We start from the raw sequence: 20031 nt of genomic DNA, 5'->3' as shown, positions 1-20031 counted from the left end.
TGTCGACGACTGGATCAAGCTCTATGAACACGCCAGTGCCAATAACAGGTGGGACCCAACGATTATGCTCGCCAATGTCATCTTCTATCTCGGCGGCAACCCGCGCGTGTGGCACCAAACGCATGACGACGAAATAACCAGTTGGGACAGTTTCAAAGAAGAGCTACGGGAACTGTTCGGCGACCCCATTGGGCGCAAGGCTGCCGCGAGAAAGGCTCTTCCGTCTGGTGTTCAGTCATCTACAGAGCCATACATTTCCTACATCCTCGACGTTTTGGCTCTATGCCGTTAAGCTGACGACAATATGTCCGAAGCAAATAAAGAAGCACATGTGCTAAAAGGCATCGCCGACGACGCTTTCAATTTGCTTGTTTTCGGCAACGTCTCGATTATCGGCGCCATTATAAAAGAATGCCGTCGCCTTGAACAGGCAAAGAGCCGCCGTATCTCGCACCACATTGCGCGGCTGCCCAACACTACTGCTACGTCGACATGTGAGGGTCGACCGCGTCAGACCACCACCTGTGACGACGTCACCCGTAATGTTCGCCACGAACTCGAGGCCGCCTGTTCGCCAGCCTTCTCCACGACGCCTCCCTATCCGCCAGCAAACACCATTGCGATGATTCAGGCCGTCGTCAGACAGGAATTTGAAAACATGGGTCTGAACACCGTGTGTTCCACGTCTAGATCCAGCGCTCCCCAGTTATCTAGCGGCCCTGCTCGTCCCCGGCAGTCCTTTTCTGCCCCATCTCACCGCAACCCGTCCGAATGGCGTACCCCTGATGACAGGCCGATCTGCTTCCACTGCTGTCGCATCCGCCACGTCGCCCGTCACTGCCGCAACCGATGGCCACCACCTCCTCGGACTTACGCCGCCACTTATTCCCGCACCTTTGGACCTTCTGTACTCTATGTCACCCGCCATGAACCCACTACCGCTGATGCCTCTGCTCCGAACCTTCGCTACAGTCGCTCGCCCTCACCTCGACGCCACCAGTCTCGTTCGCCCCAACCCCTTCACCGCCTATCGCCTCTCTTCACCGCCTATCGCCTCCCGGACCCAGCCGGAAAACTATGCACTGCAGCTTCTGGAGGTGAAGCTGCGTTGTCGACCCTGCCCTCAAATCCTCTGCTCACGTTACCTACTAACCGAAACCTTCTTGACGTTGACGTTGACGGCTATCCTGTCACGGCACTCATCGATACAGGAGCACATCTTTCTATTATGAGTGCTGCCTTCCGACGACGACTGAACGAGCTCCTCACCCTAGCGTCGGTACGCGTCGGCACGCGTCGTCCGCGTTGCGGATGGCGGTACTATGCTTATCATCGGAATGTGTACGGCACGTGTCAGCATCGCCGGCAGCCACACTCCTGTCCTCATCATCGTAACTGCTAATTGGCCCCGCGACCTCATTCTCGGCCTCGATTTTCTCTCCGCCTATTCTGCTCTTAATGACTGCTCTTACAGTACCCTTCGCCTTGAGTTGCCGATTCTCGCAGAACCTTCTGACGCACCCTACTGCCGCTTACGCTCCACCGGCTTTCTTCGCCTGCCGCCAAAATCAATAGCCTGTATTGAACTCTTGTCTTCCCCACCAGTCCCTGATGGCGAGTACTTCATCACTCCTCTGCCCGACATTCCATTACAGTATGACGTTACCGTGCCTCACAGTATACTTACTATTACTGTGAACCGCACTCACATACCTATCTTTAACTTTGGATTGGCAAAGCAAATTCTACCGCAAGGTATTTGCCTTGCCAACGTTGATTGTCTCGGCGACCATCATGTGTTATCAATCGATGCTTCTTGCGAGCTTAGCAGGCCGGGCTTAGCAGACCGGGCCTTGCCAGCCTCGGCCGCCGATCCCAAGATACAGAAAATGGTTGCGACGGACCTGTCTTCTGCGCAGGCTGAAGATCTTTACCAAGTATTATCGTCCTACAGAGATATTTTCGACTTCGACAATTGCCCTTTTAGGCCAGACGCTCGCGATCAAGCATCGGATTCTTACTGGCGATGCTACTCCTATTCACCGACGACCGTATCGAGTTTCTGCGTCGGAACGCAGAGTAATTCAAAACGAAGTCAACAAAATGCTAGACAAAAACATCATTGAGCCTTGTTCGAGTCCCTGGGCATCACCTGTAGTGTTGGTTAAGAAGAAGGATGGCACGTGGCGCTTCTGTGTAGACTACTGCCATCTGAACAACATTACTAAGAAGGACGTCTACACGCTCCCACGTATAGACGACGCCCTTGACTGCCTCCACGGTTACAGCCATTTTTCTTTTATCGATCTTCGTTCTAGATACTGGCAGATTGCTGTTGATGATATGGACAGAGAAAAAACCGCGTTTATCATACCTGAAGGCCTATACCAATTTAAAGTAATGCCATTTGGATTAAGCAACGCCCCTGCTACCTTTGAGCGTATGATGGACTCCTTGCTCCGAGGTTTCAAATGGTCTACATGTCTCTGCTACCTCGACGACATGATCTTCTCGCCCATGTTCGACACTCACCTTCAGCGTCTAACAGCTATACTTGATGTATTTCGAAAGGCGAAGCTGCATCTTAACTTGTCCAAATGTCGTTTCGGCCGCCGCCAAATTACTGTTCTGGGCCACCTCGCTGACGCTTCCGGAGTACAGCCTGATCCCGTCAAAACTCGCGCTGTCCGAGATTTTCCAATTCCGAAGAAGACAGCCGCAGACGTTCGAAGTTTTGTCGGGCTATGCTCGTACTTTCTTCGCTTTGTTCAAGATTTTACAGCAATTGCTAGACCCCTCACTAATCTTTTGAAGAAAGGCGTACAATTCTTGTGGGGTACTGCGGAAGCCGCTGCCTTCTCTCGTCTCGTCACTCTTCTCTCCTCACCACCCATTCTCGCCCACTTCGACCCTGATGCCCCTACAGAATTACGTACAGATGCCAGCGGTCATGGCATAGGTGCCGTCTCAGCCCAGCGTCAGCGTGGCCAGGATCGCGTTATTGCTTATGCAAACCGCCTCCTCACACCATCGGAGCGCAACTATTCCATTACGGAACGACAATGCCTTGCTGTAGTCTGGGTGGTTGCAAAGTTCCGTCCTTACCTCTACGGTCGCCCTTATTCCGTAGTCACTGACCATCATGCTCTCTGCTGGCTCTCATCTCTAAAAGATCCTTCAGGCCGGCTTGGTCGATGGGCTTTGAGGCTACAAGAATTTTCATATTCCGTGGTCTACAAGTCTGGCCGCCTGCACCAAGACGCTGACAGCTTGTCGCGTTACCCTGTTGACGACTCTGACTCCTCCAATATTGGCAGTGCTTCTTGCGTATTCTCTGTATCCCAGCTGCTTCATTTCGCCGACGAGCAACGCCGTGACGCCTACATCAGAGCACTCATCGACCGTTTTGAACCCTCTCCGGCCGATGCTGCTCTACGCCTCTTCGTCCTCCGCGACGGTACTCTGTACCGTCGTAACCTTCATCCGGGCGGCTCTGAGTTTCTGCTTGTAATACCTAAACACCTCCGCTCCACCGTTCTAGAAGAGCTTCAGGACGCACCGACAGCAGGGCACATCGGCGTATCTCGAACCTATGACCGTGTACGTCGCCGTTTTTTCTGGCCGGGCCTTGCCCGTTCCGTACGACGTTACGTCGCCGCTTGTGAACTTTGCCAATGACGCAAGAAGCCTTCCCAGCTCCCCGCTGGTTACCTGCAGCCGCTCGACATCCCTGCCGAGCCCTTCCATCGTGTCGGCTTGGACCTTCTCGGCCCATTTCCGGAATCTACATCAGGAAACAAGTGGGTTGCAGTCGCGGCGGACTACGCGACCCGCTACGCCGTAACCCGTGCTCTTGCGACCACTTGCGCAACTTATGTTGCGGACTTCCTCCTACATGATATCATTTTGATGCATGGTGCTCCGCGTCAATTGCTTACAGACCACGGCCGCACCTTTTTGGCCCAAGTCATTGACGACATCATGCGTGCCTGCTCAATACAGCATAATTTTACCACCTCCTACCACCCCCAAACGAACGGCCTCACTGAGCGTTTGAACGGCACCCTTACAGACATGCTATCCAAATACGTTTCAGACGACCACCATGACTCGGACCTGGCTCTACCTTACATTACCTTTGCATACAACTCTTCCCTTCTCGAAACTGCTGGCTTTTCCCCGTTTTACCTCTTGTATGGCCGCGAACCGACGCTACCACTGGACACTGTGCTTCCGTCCGCCACAGCTTCAACTAGCGATTATGCCCGTGATGCAATCGCCCATGCTGACCATGCTCGCCAACTTGCGCGCGCTCGTCTACAAGTGTCTCAAGACAAGCAGAAACAACGCTACGACCTCCGTCACCATGATGTCCACATTGTGCCCGGCGCCCTCGTGTTGCTTTGGTCACCATCGCGTAAAGTCGGCCTTCGTGAAAAACTGCTTTCCTGTTACACAGGCCCATATCGCGTGATACGCAAAGTGACCGATGTCACCTATGATATCGTTCTAGCCACGCCCACTACGTCCTCCGCTGTGACAACCAGTGACATTGTCCACGTTGCCCGACTCAAGCCCTACAGCTCTACATGCACCTTGGATATTTAACAGCACCGTGACGGTGCTTTTGCCGCCAGGGGGTAATATTACGATATCATCGAGCGATGACCAAGAGACGAGCCGAAGCGAGAACGACGAAGAAGTTGGTCGGTGCCCTTGGCACGAGCGAGTGTCAGCCTGGCTGCCTGGCTCCAGTGTAAATAGCGTGTAAATAGCATCTTTCGTCTGGGTGTTTCCACACGTAACAATATTTTGGAGGATTTTTAACAGACGTTGAATCCAAAGCACGGCCCCCTGACCACACTGCTAAAAAGTCATTTTATTTCCTTGAGGTCTTGTGCAAGCTTCTGCCTTCTTGCCGTTCAGCAACGTCCTGTTTGGGATCTGACTGCTGGTACGATCTATTGGGAACTCGGCGCTGACGCCCGTGGCTGTACCTGGGTCGCAAGCCCCAAGGGTAGCGTTGGCCTGGCGGCCTGGGGTACAACTGGAAGCATCCGAAGGTCCCGGCAAAGCATGAGTCGACTGGTAACAACGAAACAACTTGTTTATTTTAACATCGCAAAGAGTTGGTGGTCAGGTTTGACCGAAGCAGAGAGACGGGAGAGCACTTCACTCAACAGAAGAAATCGGAGCCCTCCTTTTGGCGTCCGGGGGCAGCTGTTTTTATACTCTCGCAGTTGAGGGCAAGAAGGAACCCCTCAAAAGACGAGCACGTGAATGTACAATGGGCTAATGGTGACGCACACTGTCGTAGCGCTGCCGTAGCACCATGTTGAGCACGATCTCGTAGCACCCTGTCGTGGCGCTGCCGGTCGGACACAATGACTGTAATGAGAGGATGGTCCCTGCTTTGGCATCGCCTGTTTCGGGCACAATGACTGGAACGAGATCCCTGCTTTGGCATCGCCTGTTTCGGGCCCAATAACTGGAATGAGATCCCTGCTTTGGCATCGCCTGTTTCGGGCACAATGACTGGAACGAGATCCCTGCTTTGGCATCGCCTGTTTCGGGCCCAATAACTGGAATGAGATCCCTGCTTTGGCATCGCCTGTTTCGGGCACAATGACTGGAATGCGAGGATGATCCCTAGGCGGTCGCATCGCCGCAGTCGCGCCTGGAAACACCTGGCGATGAGTGTTGCGGCGACGACGATCGGGCCAAAATGTCTGCCGCCCCGCCGCAGTCGCGCCGGCAAAACCACGTGTCGCAGGCGAAACGTAACAGACCGCCCCGCCGGGGGAAGGAGATCCCGATGGACAGGGGACTGCATCCGCTGTCCGGAGGGATGTCGCTCGATGAAGCTCATAACCGAAGTCGGGCGTCCCTTGACGTTTCTTGAGCGCAGCGCACAGAGAAGGCCTCGTTCTCTCGTTCAGGTTCGCACGGGACACTGCAAAGTGACTTCGGGAGAGTTCACATTTTTGTTCTCGTTCCCGGCAAGCGTTAGAACTACGCTGAAACTCAACCGCTCAGTCAGCAAGCACGGCACAACCCTCACTAAGCCCTGCCAGGCTCTTTCCCCTTTTTATACCACTGCCTAGTTCCTTACAGTAGTCTGCATCACTCAGAACGCGTCCACAAATTGAAAAATTGCACTAGAAAGCATATCATCACTTTGAAACACTAAACAAAAGCAATATGTTAAAAAAAATCCTGCCTCAGGAAGAAAAACATCAGTAACAAACAATTTTGAGGCTGATTCCTACGTTAGGGGCTTCGACTTAAGCCATCGGCGTTACCGTTGAGACTCCCCTTTTTGTAACGCACCTCAAAGGAATATTGTTGTAAAGCGAGGCTCCAGCGCAGGAGGCGGCCATTTTTGGGAGAGATGGTCTGCAGCCATTGGAGAGGGCAGTGATCCGTCTCAATGATAAACCTCGAGCCGGCTAGATAGCATGACAATTTCTGAACGGCCCACACGAGACATGCACACTCTTTCTCGGTGGCGCTATACGCCTGCTCACGACTGGTCAGCTTACGACTAGCATACAGGACGGGGTGTTCTACTTCTCCATTTTCCCGTTGGCACAGTACAACGCCCATGCCTCGCTCACTAGCATCGCACTGAACAATGAACCCTTTTGTATAGTCTGGTGATCGTAGCACAGGCTGGCTTGTTAGGGCACTCATTAGGGCGCTAAAAGCTCTTTCCTTTGTCTCGTCCCAGACGACTGTTTGAGGCTCTGTTTTTCTTAGAGCATCCGTCAGGGGAGCCGCGATATCAGAGTACCTAGGGATGTACCTCTGATAGTAGCCGGCGACACCCAAGAACGACCGAATATCGGTCTTGGTGCGCGGTTGCGGAAAGTCTCGCACAGCGGCCACTTTTATTTCAGAGGGGCGGCGACGACCCTGACCAATCACGTGACCGAGGTAGACAACCTCGGCCTGTGCTAACTGGCACTTAGGAGCCTTGACTGTCAAGCCCGCTTCGCGCAGGCGGGTTAGCACTGCCCGCAAGTGTGTCATATGCTCAGACCAGGATGCGGAGAATATCGCTACGTCGTCTAGATACGGTAAAGCGAATTCTTGCTGTCCCCGCAACACTTTATCCATGAGGCTTGAAAAACAGTATGGCGCGTTCTTCAAACCAAAACTCAACACTTTAGGACGGAATGTTCCCATTGGTGAAATGAACGCCGCATACCTACTAGCCTCTTCTGTAAGTGGAACCTGCCAATAACCCCTGACAAGATCTAGGGTGGAAATAAACTGAGCGCTACTAACTTTCTCAAGGCGCTCCTCGATGTTAGGGATCGGATAAATTTGATCCTTAGTGATGGAATTAAGCCTGCGGTAGTCGACGCAAGGACGAGGTTCCTTGCCCGGTACCTCAACTAAAATCAAAGGGGAGGTATAATCACTCTCACCTGCCTCAATAACACCGAGCTGTAGCATTTTCTTTACCTCAGCCTCCATAATATCGCTCTGGCGGGGTGACACCCGATACGCCTTGGATCGTACTGGCTCTGGGGAGGTAAGTTCTATATCATGAGTAAGTACAGAAGTCCTACCAGGCCTCTCAGAGAACAGACCTTGAAACTCTTGTAATAGCTGGTGTAGTTCGGTTTTCTGCTCAGGCGACAGCGGTGCTTTACTGATAAGGTCACCAATGACTTGACCGGTGTCTTCCCTGTTCGTCACTGAGCCTAGTCCCGGAAGCTCGACCGGAAGCTCTTCAGGAACGTTTATCATCATGCACACCACTGCTTCCCTTTGTCTATAAGGTTTGAGCAGATTACAGTGGTAAACTTGCTGTGCTTTCCGCTTTCCTGGCAGACTTACCACGTAGTTAACGTCCGACAGTTTCTGAACAATTCGCGCTGGGCCCTCCCACTGCACGTCTAGTTTGTTGTTTAGCGATGTGCGCAATATCATGACCTCATCGCCAACCTCAAAACGACGGGCCCTGGCTGTCCGATCATAATAAACCTTGGCCCTCTGCTGGGCCTTTGTCATTGCTTCACCTGACAACTCCTGTGCCCTTCTTAAGCGTTCGAGGAGCTTAAGTACGTACTCCACCACGACTGGGTCGTCGCCCCTACCTTCCCATGATTCTCGAAGCATGCGAAGCGGAGATCGAAGCGAGCGACCGTACACCAGTTCAGCTGGCGAAAACCCCGTAGCCGCATGCGGCGCGGTCCTTAAAGCAAACATCACCCCAGGCAGACACAGCTCCCAGTCAGTTTGATGTTCAAAACACAAGGCTCTCAACACGCGCTTCATGACGGAGTGGAGCTTCTCAACGGAATTCGACTGTGGGTGGTACACTGAGCTGTGTAACAGCTTTACCCCACACTTTTCGAGAAAAGTTGTCGTCAAAGCGCTAGTAAACACTGTGCCCTGATCTGATTGAATTTCTGCAGGAAAACCAACTCGCGCAAATATGGACAGTAGTGCATTAACTATCTCAACTGAGCTGAGTTCTTTAAGCGGCACTGCTTCAGGGAACTTTGTCGCTGGGCAGATCACAGTCAAAATGTGTCTGTACCCCGTGGCTGTTACCGGCAGAGGTCCCACTGTATCAATAACGAGCCGTCTAAAAGGCTCCGTAATGATAGGTACCAATTTCAACGGCGCCCTCGATTTGTCCCCTGGTTTGCCCACCCGCTGACAAGTGTCACATGTCCTCACGAAATGGTCTGCGTCCCGAAAACACCCTGGCCAATAGTACTCTTGCAAGAGACGGTCCTTAGTTTTCTTAACTCCTAGGTGTCCGGACCACGAACCCCCATGTGACAAGCGCAACAGATCCTGACGATAGCATTGAGGCACGACCAGCTGATCGAACTCCACTCCTCGGCGGTCTAGATACTTCCGGTACAGGACTCCACCTCTTTCCACAAAACGCGCAGTTTTCCTGGCGATACCTTCTTTGACATTGCAGCGCACGTTTTCCAGGCTGCCATCCTTTTTTTGCTCGGCTATCAAAGCCGTCCGGCTGACTTTTAGCAACCTATCAAGTCCGTCTGACGTAGGCGCGATGAGCAAATCAGTAGATAGCTCTTCTAACTTTCCCGCGTCGGGCGTTTCCTCTCCAGTATCTGGCGCCTTTAACGTTACAGACTCAAGTTTATTCAGTTCGGGCGTGCTCTGAATATCAGCTTGCTGCGCCTCTGACCCTTTTTCGTTGTTTGATAACGTCGGCCCCGCAACTACCGCCTTTGCAGCGAGCTCCCGAACCTTCGATCTGGTTAAGGCCTGAACACTAGCTTCACCAAACAAAAGCCCCTTCTCGCGCAGGAGGTGATCGGACCTGTTTGAAAATAGGTACGGGTACTGGGGTGGCAGCATAGATGACACTGCCGCCTCCGTCTCAAGCGCTCCGAAAGGTCCTTCAATAAGCACTTTTGCTACCGGCAGACACACGCTATGAGCTTCCACGGCTTGCTTGATCCACGCGCACTCGCCCGTGAACATATGGGGTTCTACGTAAGATGGGTGAACTACATCCATCGTAGCTGCGGAATCGCGAAGCACTCGGCACTCTTTCCCGTTCACGAGGAGGTCTCGCATGTAAGGCTCGAGAAGCTTCATGTTCTCGTCAGTGCTGCCTATTGAAAAAAACACAACTTTTGGTGTTGTTTCCGGACACTGCGCCGAAAAGTGACCCGGCTTCTGGCACGTATAACACAAGCGCGCTCGCCTCATCTCGAACCGCTTTCTGCGTTTGGCTGCCGCCGTCTCTTTACGTTTGGTCGGACTGCTTTCGCTCGCATCCGCACTACGCGTGTCCCCCTTTTCTCTCATGGGTGTGAACTTCGGCCTCTCAAACTTCGAGCCAAATTCACCCTTTTGACCGTCCTTAGCTCCGCGAGCCCGACGCGTCACAAACTCCTCGGCTAGCTCAGCGGCTTTAGCCACCGTGCAAACGTCTGGCCTATCCAAGACCCAGTATCGCACGTTCTCCGGTAACCGACTATAAAACTGTTCTAGCCCGAAGCACTGCAGAACTTTATCGTGGTCACCAAACGCTTTCTCTTCTTTGAGCCACTCCTGCATGTTCGACATAAGCCTATACGCAAACTCTGTATATGACTCACTTCTGCCTTTCTCATTTTCCCGAAACTTCCGACGGAACGCCTCCGCAGACAGCCGGTACTTTTTTAGAAGACTCGATTTCACTATGTCGAAATCCTCTGCCTCCTCTCTATCCAAGCGAGCGACTACGTCGGCCGCCTCGCCGGGTAACAAAGTGAGCAAGCGCTGTGGCCACGTTTCCCGAGAGAACCCCTGCTTCTCGCACGTTCGCTCAAAGTTAACCAGGAACAAACCAATGTCCTCTCCAAGCTTAAACGGCCGCATCAGGTCAGTCATTTTGAACAATACTCGTTCTCCTGCACCGTGTGCCTGACTTCCATTACGAGCGCGTTCCATCTCTACCTCGAGACGCTTCATTTCCAAAGCGTGTTCGCGCTCTTCTTTTTTCTCTTGTTGCTCTCGCTCTTTCTGTTCTTTACGTTCACGCTCTTCTTTTTCTTTCTGTTCTTTAAGTTCACGCTCTTCTTTTTCTTTCTGTTCTTTAAGTTCGCGCTCCTGTTTCTCTTTTTGCTCTTTAAGTTCGCGCTCCTGTCTTTTTGACCTCTCCTCAATAGTCTCAAGGCATTCCGACAGCTCGTCATCCTCAGCCTCTAACTCAAGAATAGCCTTTAGCAGTTCAGGTTTTCTTAGTTTGTCTGAGACATCCAGACCCAACTCTCTTGCAAGCTCCAACAATTTCGGTTTGCGCAACGACTTCAAATCCATGGCTGCTCTGAATGCTGCTTTCTCTACTGCTTACTATTGTCTTGCCGCAAACTAACCCGGCAGCAACGACAACCACAATTACCAGCTCTGTTTCTGACACTAACAAAAGCCTGGCAAAGCTCAGAAGAAGAAAGTCCCGCACTCACCAAACCTCGCAGGCAGGAATTCCGCGCAGTCGTTCCGCTGCAGGCAACCAGTCGTCACACAGGGCTCGTTGCACTGCTCCCGGATCGTCGTTGAGCTGCTCAGCATACAGTCAACTGCATCTCTTCGCTGCTGGCCTCCGTTGTCGCGATCTCACCGCTGGCAGACAGTTGTCTGAAGTCGGAGGCGATCTCACCGCTGCCAACCAGATGTTTGGGATCTGACTGCTGGTACGATCTATTGGGAACTCGGCGCTGACGCCCGTGGCTGTACCTGGGTCGCAAGCCCCAAGGGTAGCGTTGGCCTGGCGGCCTGGGGTACAACTGGAAGCATCCGAAGGTCCCGGCAAAGCATGAGTCGACTGGTAACAACGAAACAACTTGTTTATTTTAACATCGCAAAGAGTTGGTGGTCAGGTTTGACCGAAGCAGAGAGACGGGAGAGCACTTCACTCAACAGAAGAAATCGGAGCCCTCCTTTTGGCGTCCGGGGGCAGCTGTTTTTATACTCTCGCAGTTGAGGGCAAGAAGGAACCCCTCAAAAGACGAGCACGTGAATGTACAATGGGCTAATGGTGACGCACACTGTCGTAGCGCTGCCGTAGCACCATGTTGAGCACGATCTCGTAGCACCCTGTCGTGGCGCTGCCGGTCGGACACAATGACTGTAATGAGAGGATGGTCCCTGCTTTGGCATCGCCTGTTTCGGGCACAATGACTGGAACGAGATCCCTGCTTTGGCATCGCCTGTTTCGGGCCCAATAACTGGAATGAGATCCCTGCTTTGGCATCGCCTGTTTCGGGCACAATGACTGGAACGAGATCCCTGCTTTGGCATCGCCTGTTTCGGGCCCAATAACTGGAATGAGATCCCTGCTTTGGCATCGCCTGTTTCGGGCACAATGACTGGAATGCGAGGATGATCCCTAGGCGGTCGCATCGCCGCAGTCGCGCCTGGAAACACCTGGCGATGAGTGTTGCGGCGACGACGATCGGGCCAAAATGTCTGCCGCCCCGCCGCAGTCGCGCCGGCAAAACCACGTGTCGCAGGCGAAACGTAACAGTCCTGATTTCCCTGTCACTTGTATCCCGTTTCGACGACTACAATCCCACTGAAGTTGACAATGATATATTGGCCAAGGGATTTAAGCCATTTAAATCAGTTTTACCGTGAACACGACAGCCGCTTTTGCTCACTGTGAATGCAAATATTGCATTAATGAGTGCCACTCTTCAGCATATAAATTTATAGTCTAAAAAATTATGCAGATCCCACGCACTGTGCGAATCGATGTAAGCGAAGCTTTCTGTGTTCTTTGTTTTGATTGACGGTAATGCTGACTGCGAATCTAAGATTTCTTCAGCGTATAGTGCAGTACGAGAGCAGTGAGTTGATGGCAAATGTTTCCTTGCGTGCACTACTGCTCTTTGTTTGCGTAGTACACAACATACAGCGAGCCGTGTTTGCTTGAGGCGTTTTGTGCGCCATTGTTTGTAACCTGTGAGAGGGTTGAGCATTGTCATTTCTTTACATGGCACATCGCATAGAGGCAGATGTTTTGGCAGAATTATATTGCTCCACGTGCCAAAACACTATCGAATTATGAGGCAGGCCGTAGTGGCGTACTCCTGATTAACTTTGATACCCTGGTGTTCTTTAAAGTGATGCGAAATCAAAGTGCACGACCATTTTCGCATTTCACTCCCGTCGAAATCCAGCTTCCGCGGTGAGGATCGAACCCGCGACCTAGTGCAATGCCATATGCTCAAGCTACAGTGGTGGGCACATAAGTAATGATCTACCGTGCGGCCACTCCAGTAGTGTCACCTATACTCTGTGGTAATTGTGGCTTTGCGTCTGCACGCCCTGTGTCAGTTGTTCACTTGACAACTTTGAATGGCGCTTATTTTTTAGAAATAGCAGAAACGTACAGTGCCCTGCCTTCAGTTTGCCCGCAACCGCTCTCGTGCCTATAGTAGTAGAGTTTCGTTATCTCCTCACATCGTCTTTTCCCTGTCCCGTCCTTCCCCCCTGTATGATGTCTCTTCCCCCTCTCTACCATTCTATCTACCTCTACTCAGGACTTGCATGTTAGGATAAGGGTAAACGCTGCAGTTTCTGCAATGCTTTTTGCGGGGGGTCACGGATAATTACAGCTGCCAAGAGGCTAACGTGACGACGCCCAGGGAGCTCTAGAGGGCACTGTGCACATTTGACACGATGTAAAGGTTCAAACGAGTTTCTTTCGCCACCTTTCCTCTTTTCCACGCTCCTTCCATCTATATCCACGCTCTGGACCTCCCTTAGATACGGCGTGCAAGACAGCAACACCACCAGTGGAGAAGTCGATGGAAGAAGCGAAGAAAGTTTCTTTAAAAAAGATATCTTTATTTGTTGACATACCGTGGCGTGTCGTCGTGGCGTCATCGCGTCCTCTGCGGTATTTCTAAGCGGCGAAAGCCAATTGGCCGACTTAATTGCTGACAAGACTTTTTGTCTTCAGGAGCAACGTTATCCTGTTGCTAAGGTGCCAACGGTATATCCAGTTTACTACAGACCTACAAGCCTGTTCATTATTTGCGGCCTCCACAGCTATACAGTGGAGGTACTTCCTTTTTACTAGACTGCATTAATAAGTGAACTTGTTTTCGAATTATATTCTCTAATAATGTTGTAGTTTTGCTATCATTGTCCTACGTAATCTCCACAGAGTACTCAGGCACCCACTAATGCTTTCAATTTGTGCCTGATTACGCCCGCCATTGTGGCGCAAATAAACGTAACTCGAACTCATTTTTTCAGAAATAAACGCTGAAGGAAACCCTGATGTCATCCTGAGCAAGATCAACAAGCGCCGTAGTACTCGATCTTATAATGCCCCTATTCGCAAGCCCACTTTTGTGCTGTTCCTTCTTTTTTTTTGGGGGGGGGGGGGTGGAGGTGTGCTCTTGTACCGTAGAAACGACTCTCGGGCGTCTCTGATGTGCTCAATGTGCTCAAGCACCCAATGTAAACTGTCATCGCCGAAACTTCATGATGTCCTGGTCGCAGGCGACCATGGCGTGTCGCTTAACCATGACCACGCTGATTAATTTCGGTTGGCATATATTATTTTCTGCGTCATACTTCGCCACATTCATTTTTCAAACTATGCCAGTGCTCGAAAAGGCCGGCCAATGCACTGGGCCCCTTTCCTCTGGTTATTTCCGCAAAGTCTGTGTCTATCGCTGTGGTTACCGAATACGCCCAGGAGTATGCTACCACTCAAGCCTTTCTGGCGACCTGAGCAACTGAAGTCTCAGGCTTTCTTCAGCAAGGCCTTGACGTTCAATATGGCTATCCTCAAGTACTTTTCGCGGACTTTGCTCACCACTTTCTCTCTATTGTCCTCTCTTACACTACTCGCTCGTGCTAAACACAAGTATGCAGCGACCTTAATGAACTATCACCTACACGCTAGTTGTCATTCTCTCGACGTACATTTCCGCTGATCATCGGGATAGGAGCGTAGTCCTGCCTTTGGTGACATTATTGGTCTACAGCCTCGCTCAACAACATCGCTCGTTACTCATCACTTTTGTTTTGTCGAGAGGAGCATACTGTATTTCCTCTGAATCTACTTTCGGCTTTAGGTGTGACAGTGCACGCCCGCTTATTCTGTTACGCTGACGGCGACCGTTGTCAGGCTGCCACCTCATTCTGAGCTTCGCCGTCACCAGAGAGCACAGAAAGCTGTCTTCCCAAACAAACTACTGGTATTCGAGCCCATGTATTAGCATACTGCGTTTGGAAGCTGGGCACGCTAACCATCACGCAGCTTTCCCACTTTCAGTTATCTGCCTTCCCACTTCTCATTTTCGTGGCAGACGCAGGTAGAATGGAAGCAGAAATGAAAGAAAAGTAAAGATTGCTTGAGCCGCTAGCTGACACGTGACCCTAACTTTGGCAGGCTACTCTCATTGGAGAGCATGTAGGCTTGCGGCTGCACGCAGATCGTCGCTCGCCTTAGCTTTACTGTAAATTTGCTTTCACCGACTCTTTTCGATTAAAACTGAAACGCCGGACAAAAATGAGACTTACCGTTGTATATTTTGTTCTTCTTTCCTAGGTTTAAGCAAAAAACTCTCACTCCTAACAAGTAACTAACATAACGAAACTGGAAAAAGTACAGCGAAAAGCGCTGCGGTTTATTCACAACAAGTATAAGCGTACAGATTCACCCACTAACCTTGCGGCTATATCGGGTTTAGCGACGCTCTCATCAAGGGCGAAGCAAGCACGGCTAAAATTTTTATTTAACTTGATTCACAACTATTATAAGATTGACCTAGCAAAATACATATGTTTTTCGCAGTCACGATCATCGAGACATATATATATTATGTCACTGTTCATATATCTGGAGGATAACATCACACGAACATTTGACATACTCATCTGCCTCATGCCGCAAAGGCACCTATGTCGTGTGCAAGCTGCATGGCACTTCACACAATTCGCGCCGCGTATGCAAACTGATTACGCAAGATGCCGCGACAACACAGGCAAGAGATAGAGTCGAATCGACTGCAACAATCTAGAATGGTATGATACTTGTACATGCAGGCGCGTCTTGCGCCGGGCGACAACATTTCACATATGTTAGCGGTGAAACAAAAAACCATAAACATGACCACGCATCAATATAATAAATTTTGTCTGACTAAGTGTATAATACCAATATAAGACATTAAACACAAGTGGTTTTAGTACACTCCTTTGTGGTGCAACAAATGTATTATGTAGGCGAGATGACATTTGTTCATATATACATGTGCACTGTAATAGTTTCTTCACCTGCCATTGGAACGAATTCAGGGAACTACCACGCATTCCATAAGACACGCTGATGTGGCGGATATTATTTGTGACACTTGCGGACACGCACACAATAGCATATTTGTCATGCGCCATGCAACTCTGTATCGTCGTCGCTGCAAATATAAGAGGCAAGATGAATAACACCTTCTGCCTCCTGGCGGCCTGGCATTATTCACGCCATCCACTACAGAGCTGAAGGCGGAGGAGGAGGAGGGGGAGGAGGAGGAGGAACTTTATTATTGCAGAAACCGTTGCGCGGTTTATTCCTGGGTGGTTCCCTCTGACAGGGCTCCACTGGCGGTCGCGGCTCGCCGGGCCTGGTCGAGGGTCGCCATTTGGCTTCCCAGGTCCAGTTCGGAGAGTCTCGCCTCCCAAGACCACGTAGCGAGTGTGTGTGTGTTGTGACTCGTGGCGAAATTGCGTCGCCCGGACGGTCAGTGCATTCATGTGTTATGTGCGCGAGTGTCGCTGTGTGGTTGCTACACCAGGGACATGTTCGCGACGTATAACTGTCTGGGCAGATTGCGTGTAGACGAGACAAGTGTGGGTATGTGTTAGTTTGCAGGCGGCGCCAGTCTCTTGCCTGGAGTTTATTGAGAGCTTTGTGTGGGGGAGCGTATTGCGTTCTTCCGAGCCGTTGGTCCTGTAGTATTTGTTGACCTGTCGTTAATAACTCGTGGTGGGTCGCTCGTCGGTCTGTCGGGGGCTGAAGAACGGTGTGGTCTGCCGCTCGGCTAGTGAGACCTCGAGCTGCGCAGTCCGCCTCTTCGTTGCCCCGCAGGCCTTCGTGCCCGGGGCACCAGACGATACCGTGGGTCCATTCTAGTGTGTGACCCAGGATTCGAATGGCTTGTATAGGGAGTGTTCCATTCATGTATAAACGACACGCCGCTTGTGAGTGTGTAAGGACGCGGGCGGACCTTCCCTTGCTCTCGGCGTCGCGAAGTGCGAGAGCGATCGCTGCTGCGCTGCATGTGGCGCGGATGGAGGCAGAGGCTACCAGGTTCCCCTGATTGACAACGGCGAGTGTGTATTTGGGCCCGCAACGTGGCGACGAGGGATACGGGCTAGCGTCCGTGTAGTACGTATCCGGGTCTCTGAAACAGCGTTTGTGCAACATGCGGGCACGCGCTGCTCTTCTCTCTTGATTGTGGGTGGGGTGCATGTTCTTGGGGATAGGGTCTACTACAATGTTATCTCTAATGTGGTTAGGCAAGAGTTGTGTTTCTTCTTTGCAGTACTGAGGTGTCAGCGGGTACCCTAGCCGTTGAAGAAGGTGTCTTCCCTGTTGAGTCTTGTTCCTTGTTGTTCCTTGTTGAGTTTTCCCTGTTGAGTCCTGTTCCCTGTTGTTCCTTGTTGAGTCTTCCCTGTTGAGTCTATTGAGGCGGACGCATGTAGGTAAGCGAACGATGCTGAAAAAAACTGTACAGGAGACCTTTTGGTGGCCCAAAATGGGTACGAGTGTTCGCTCATACTTCGCAAGTTGCAAAGTGTGCCAGCGACCCAAACGGATTCCAGGGTGAAAGCCTGGGTTACTCATGGCCATTCCACCTTCTGCATGCTGATAGCTTTCACGCTATTGGCATCGACCGCGTTGGCCCCCTGCCAACAACAGCGGCTGGCAATCGTTACCTACCGACTGCTGTTGACCACCTATCAAAATGTGTGGAGGTAGATGCCGTGTCTTCTCGGGCACCTAGCTACATGTCAAGATTTTTGAAAGGCCTATTTGAACTGCGGCAGGGTCTTCAGAACAAAATATCGGATCAGGCACCCACTTTTGGCAGCACTGCACTCTCGCCCCCACCTCCGCCAAGCAAGAGTTAAGCGCCACTATGCTTCATCGTACCTTCCGCAAGCAAATGGTCTGACGCAGAGAGCAACTCAGACAATTCCAGTGCGTTTAGCCCCCTACTGCAGAAGCCGGGAGAATGGGACAGACATCTCCGATGAGCTGCTTACGCAGTGTCACTGCAGAGCTGAGCTGGGACATCGCCGTACAAAGGAGTCTATGAACAGGCGCCTCGACTTAATGCGCTTCATTTGGATACCCCCATCAGATTCGGTCGTCCCATCGCGCGACATACGACACTTCGCAATAGAAGAGGCTAGAAAGAGTGCTGTGAAAGCACAACAAGCTCAACAGCGTCAATGCGACCTCCGGCAGCGTCCTGCGCCGCAGTAGCTGGCAGGAAGTGAAGTATGGGTGCAACGAGATAGTCGGCCACCCGGCAAGAATTTACGCCCAGTTTGAAGCTCCCTTTCGAATCACAGAACGCCGGAGGAAGAACACTTGGCGTGTTCGCACTGTGAATCAACAGCGAATCTTGGACAGAAATGCTATTCACGTGTCTCGTCCCGAGAAGAGGATCCACTGACAAATCTGACGTTGTTGAACGACGAGTTTTGATATCGCCGTGTGGTCGACTTTAAGGCAGTGGAAACGTAAACTCGGTTACAGGGGGACGAGGGGGTAGGCGAAGGAAGTGATGAGAGGACAGAAAGCGGTTCGCTTGGCCTGCCACTCGGCGACTTTATTTTAAAAATATGCACACAAACACACACTGCCACGGTTCTCGGCGCATGAGACATGAATATAGGCAACGACTCACAAGACACATTTTTTAATGTTAACACACAATATACAAGCCCTCATCAAATTCATATAAACTCGGATGGTTACACTTGATAAGCTGTGAATTTGGTCTCTACACTTTCTCGTTAATATCATTCACGAGTTCATAAACCCTCCAGCTTGCATTTTCCGCTAAATGTCCTCATAAATCAAGCACGATGCGGCGCTTACATATCAGCTTCGGCATCGTCCTTTCGCGCGGCCCTTGATACAGGTACCATTTGTTACGTGATGTCTCTGTGACCTTTAACAACGTCTGATTGGAGCTCGAACTAGGTTGACCATCGGAGAGGGTTCGGCAGGCAAGGCGAGGTGTTGTAAAGACAATAACAGAAGATCAACACATCATTACGGGTGAGCAGTGCGCGCCAAAACAAAAAAATACAGAAACGTTCGGCGTGCAAGCTCCTGCACGCAAGGGCAGAGATGTGTCTCCACGTGCCGGCTCGCTGGTTCTATTATGCCCTCCACAATCAGGGCAACCTCATTCCCTCTTGCTCCCTTGTAGAGAAGCGAAACCATTCCCTGGCGTAGAGGGGGTGAACGCTGCACAAATAAGTGTAGGATTTGCACTAGTGCATAATCCCGTCGCACACACCCGATGGATAAGCCTTTTCATGTCGACGAGCGTGGCGATTGGGCACGTCGTGTATCAGGCGCTTGGCATTCGTTCCATTGATCACCGCACACAATCTGCCGTAACAGACTTCCCCACCGCCGAAGGAGATCCCTATGGGTAAGGGAACTAAATCCTCTGGCCATATTAATAACGGAGGTCGGTGCGTGTAGCCGTTGTTGGTTATTGCACGACTCTCTAAAGTACGAAACAGTGTGGGTGTTTTCCCAGTCGCTCTCGGCTAGAGTCTAGATGTCTCAGAAGGATCTGCAACAGTTTTTCGTTCATAGCACCTGTCGGCACAACTACACCGAGACCGCTCAGTCAACAAGCGCGAGACAAATTCTCGCTGAGCTCCGCCAGGCTCATTTCCCACTTAAATAGGACAGTTTTACAGAACTTACAGCACTAATATATACACACATGAACTTGTACGCATCATAAGACATGGCTCAAACCAACTGCGTAAACCAAAAGACCTTTCCAATGCTATGCCAGGAAAAGAACATGAGTTTTGAGAAACGTTTGAGGCTGGTCCTCCATCTAGCGGTTTTGTCTCAAGCCATCGGTATTGCCATTGCGAGTCCCCTGTTTATACCGTATTTCTAAAGAATGATGCTGCAAAGCAGCAGGTCAGGAGATGGCCATTTTCGGAAGACGTCTTCAACCATTTGAGAGGACAATGATCCGTTTCGACGACGAACCTTGAGCTGGCAAGATAGAAATACAATTTTTGAACAGCCCATACGACACATGTGCACTCTTTCTCAGCAGCGCTGTACGCCTGTTCTCGACTAGTAAGTTTCCGGCTTGCGTAAAGGACGGGGTGTTCCTCCTCGCTATCTCCCTTTTGGCATAGTACGACGCCCACGCCTCGCTCGCTCACATCGCATTGTATCACAAATCCCCTCTTGTAGTCGGCAATCTTTTCACTGGCTAACTCGTCAGCGCGCTCTTCAGGGACTTG

The sequence above is a fragment of the Dermacentor variabilis genome, chromosome 2 (genome assembly GCF_050947875.1).
Source record: "Dermacentor variabilis isolate Ectoservices chromosome 2, ASM5094787v1, whole genome shotgun sequence".
NCBI classification, from domain to species: domain Eukaryota; kingdom Metazoa; phylum Arthropoda; class Arachnida; order Ixodida; family Ixodidae; genus Dermacentor; species Dermacentor variabilis.
This window is presented reverse-complemented; position numbering follows the sequence as displayed.